The sequence below is a fragment of the Setaria viridis genome, chromosome 6 (genome assembly GCF_005286985.2).
Source record: "Setaria viridis chromosome 6, Setaria_viridis_v4.0, whole genome shotgun sequence".
Classification (NCBI taxonomy): Eukaryota; Viridiplantae; Streptophyta; class Magnoliopsida; order Poales; family Poaceae; genus Setaria; species Setaria viridis.
This window is the reverse complement of record NC_048268.2, coordinates 1946172-1950411: the sequence shown is the minus strand read 5'-3', so window position 1 is coordinate 1950411 and position 4240 is coordinate 1946172.

Below are 4240 nucleotides of genomic sequence, written 5' to 3'. Positions count from 1 at the left end.
CATGTGTTTCGCATGCAAATATTGAATGTAAAAACTATTGAATCTAAATTAGAAAAGTTTCTGAACAATATTTGTCGGTGTTTTGTTTATTATAGCTAGATACTCACATTGTTATTAGCATAGTTACCACAACATCTTGCTAAGTACAATAATCAGTATGTTATGGTTTTTGTGCATCATGGAGAGGCTCAATAAACTATTTAAGCTGCTGCATCGAATATGTCCAACATGCGATTTTTACTATTTCAAGTGTTTGTAATTCACTATGACCCAAAACTAAACATAGTATGATAACTAGCATTAGTGCTAAATATTGAATATTATATGTCATAATTGTCAGATAGAACGTTTTCCAGTTAACCACCACTTTTACCGAGCGTGAACATAATCTTTGTTTCACGGGCGCGTATGTTTCTTAGATAACTGAGTGTGCGAGGTGTATGTTTGTATGGCTATTTTAATCTTTTTTTTCTTCTATCTTAATATAATGATACGCAGTTCTCCTACGTATTTAAGAAAAAAATCAAATCGCTACATGAAAAAGAAAAATAAATATAAGCCAATAAAATGTGCGCTATCTCAATGGAAATCCCTAGAGATGTACTAATTGGCATAGAGAATAGCCAATTGAAACTCTATAAAACTCTGCCCTAGTTAACAGAAATAAAACTTTAGGACCTATACCAATTCAGCAATGTTAGATGGGAAGCAAAGAGTCCCTAATAAGTTGCCAATGCCTTATCAACCCCAAAAAAACAAAGACGTACAGCTTCCACGTGAGCACATGATCTAGAACAAATTTATTAATCAATCAAATAAGTTAGGTGATATATTTTGTCCATATTACCGTAAAAGAGGAGAGGAAAAGGACACCATCACTACTGCTGGAGAACCTACCTTTCGTACCGGTCAGCAAACCCCCTTAAGTATCGGGCGTCTGACCAGTACCGCTTGTTCGGTACTAAATGCCATACCATTTAGTACCGGCCAAAATGCCTGGTACTAAATGGGCCCATTTAGTACCGCTGCGAGACACATCACGCTGTTGCGGACGGCAGTTTAGTACCGATACTAAATGGTTATTCTTTTTTTTTCATTTTCCTTTCATTTAATTTGTGGGTTAAATAGTATTCGTATTAGTGTAGAATGTCCGTTTGCATATAGTAGTAATATTATGCTAATATATACATACATATATATATATATATATATATATATATATATTGATCTAGCATATAGTAAAGTTTACATATATTATATTTATACAATTTATATACACTTCAAATATTACAAGTTTTTTGAATATGCACTACGTGTCCTCATCCGAGTCCCTGATTGGATGAAGTTGACCCACGCTTGTTCAATTGTAATAGAATTCTCCCTTTGGATTTACGACCTCCTCCAAAAGGAAACCACATAGTTGTTCTTGAATTGCCCTGAGTCATTCTGGGGCGATGAGATCTTCTCTCATTTCAGCAATATTCACGTGCAAATTAACATCATCATTTTAAACCAATATACGTGCAGATTGAAAAATATTGAAATTGATATGAATTGGTTTTACGTACTTGGTGTTGATGGTTTTGCCTTCCTTGGGACCTACAATGCCGTGGATGAACTCACAACAGTAGTATCCACATAAGTTGTTTCCATCCTCCTGCCTCAAACATTAAATATGGAAAAAGGAGTTATGAAATATTCAAGCAACCATGGTTTTTAAAGAAATGACATGCACTAGATGTCCAAATTAAAATTATATCAGAAAGTTATCCCTGATATGAAGTTCTTCCTTGAACGGTCCCGGGTGTTGTTTTATGAAGCGAGCCCATACCATGTTAAGCGCGTTTACGAGGCTTTGATACTCTGCTTTTGGTTTCCTCTTCGAGTCCAGCACTGTGACGTGGCTTCGATCAATCTCGATAACAATCTTGATAACAATCTCGATAACAATCTCGATAACAATCTCGATAACAAGTAGTATCCAGTGGAACCTGTTCATATACATATACACACGCAATGTTAGATATACTTAATGAATGACTCACTGAAAGTTGTACGGCAAAAGTATGTATTGCATGTGATGCTGTTTATCCAGGAAATTGAAAATAGTCTTCATGGTTCGATTTGGCCATTACATAAGCATTCCTCGTTTATAACATGCGAGTCCATGAAGCTGACATGATAGTATTGTTTTCTCCGGCAATGTTGAATCTTCATTCTGCATGATATAAAATAAAAGAGGGGTGAGACGGCGCATAATTAATGTAGGAGCTAGGATGTAGATATCAAAGCAAACACTTACAAAACCCATGCACTAATGAGGGACTTGTCAAGGGCGTGTTGATGGTACACTTTCAAACTCAATCCATATGTCATCTGGCCCTCGAAAGTAATCACGATCTTGAACCTGAGCAGCGAACATGATCCATCCATCTGCAGCTGCCTCCATGTACCATTTATGAAATGCATACATTTTTGTTGGCAGGTGAGGCACCAACTGTGGCCGCACAAGAGGATCCCCCAACTTAAACTCCCATTTACCAGCACAACCTAGGTGAGTTTCGATATCGTCTCCCCTAGGAGTTGCTCTTTTGTGAGATTGATCTCAGCAATCCATTGAGCTAGAATCTCATCTTCTTTTGAAACCACTTTGAGCGGATCGATGGATTGTTGAGATTGTTCTCCGAGCTGGAGAATGGTGGACCGTGATCTTTTTTTCTTCTCAAATGCCTTTGTGATTGAGCGATCATAGTCCGAGATGGGTTCTTTCACCACTTTTTTTAACCACTAGGGATTTAAAGCATTTCTTCGTTGTTTCATCAATTGGTGGTTCCTCGGGCTTCTTCTTTGATCCGAAGTGAGCAGCAACCTCAGCCATAGATATCACATAATTTTCCTCCATAGTTTGTTCATATGGAAGCTTCAGAGGTGGAGGCTTTGCTTTCTTAGGAGGTAGGTTCTTCTTCTACTTCAGAGGTGGTGGGACCAAAGCCTTTGAGTTTTTCTTCTTACGAAGTGGAGGCTGAGGTAACAGTGGACTCATGCTTTGGTCCCTTATAGCTGGTGGAGACGATGGACTCATGCTTTGGTCCCTTGGAGCAAGTGCATCTTGGATGGTGGTGTTGGTGATCTGTGCCTTGAGCTCTAAGAGGATGATGCAAGAACTGTGGCTGCTTGCGAAAACCTTATGTAGTGCTTGGCCCAACAAATCCAGGTGTGGATGGCGTGTCTCAATTCCGTTTCACCATCGCCTCTAGGGATCTCGAGGTCCAGATCTTCACATCCTGTTTCTACTCGGTCAACCTGGACTCTAGCATATCCTTCAGGAATCTGCACGCCATGAATTGTCCCGCCCGGTACCGGTACTTCAGCAATATCGTGAACCACTACTTTGATCATTTTCCTCACCGAAGTAAGAATCTCACATGGGGTCCTCACAGTGATGTTGTCCACGGGGTAGTGTTCGTTGTTGCTCGCAACCATGTTAGATGATTCTTCTAATGGTTGGAACTCTGTGGAAGCAATGCTGCTACGACGCTGGGAAGCGAGGCTTATTATGTCCACATTAGCACATGATGCAGCTCCTCTTGGCTAAGTGCTAATGCCTCTTGAAGCCGATCCATTCTTTCATTAGTCGAAGCTACTTGTTCTTCTAGGATATGCAACTTCTCTTCTGCTACGGCCTTGCTTCTTCTTCGACTTCTGTAAGACTCAATATCTTCACTGAAGCCTTTCTTCCATGGAACTACACCTATGCCTCGGACACATCCAATGTGTTCCGGATTCTCAAGTGCATAAGTTAGCTCGTCTTTCTCTCTGTCAGGCTTGAAATTTCCTTGTCGTTTAGCCTTTAGTGCATCTTCATTAATAGCAATGAATCGGTAGAAATAAACGATCCATCTTCCCTATTTAGTGTGCCATCAAGAGCATAGAAAAAGTTCTTTGCTTGCAATGGACAATCGAGAGTTGCCGGCACGATTCCTCTTGCCATTAGGTCATCTTCCATCCTCTGCCATTTCAGCATCGCCATCTTATAACCTCCTTGGCCAAGATGATAATAATGTTTCTTTATGCTCACATTATCTTTAGCTTGTACAGCTTGCTTTTTGGCATCTTCTGACAACTTGTGTTGCTTGAATTCTTCCCAATAAGGTGCTAGCTTCTGGAACTTGTTTTCCAAATCTGGTTCGATGCCCTTCTTGATAAATTCTTTGTGCAAGTTTTTCTTGTATGTTTGGAA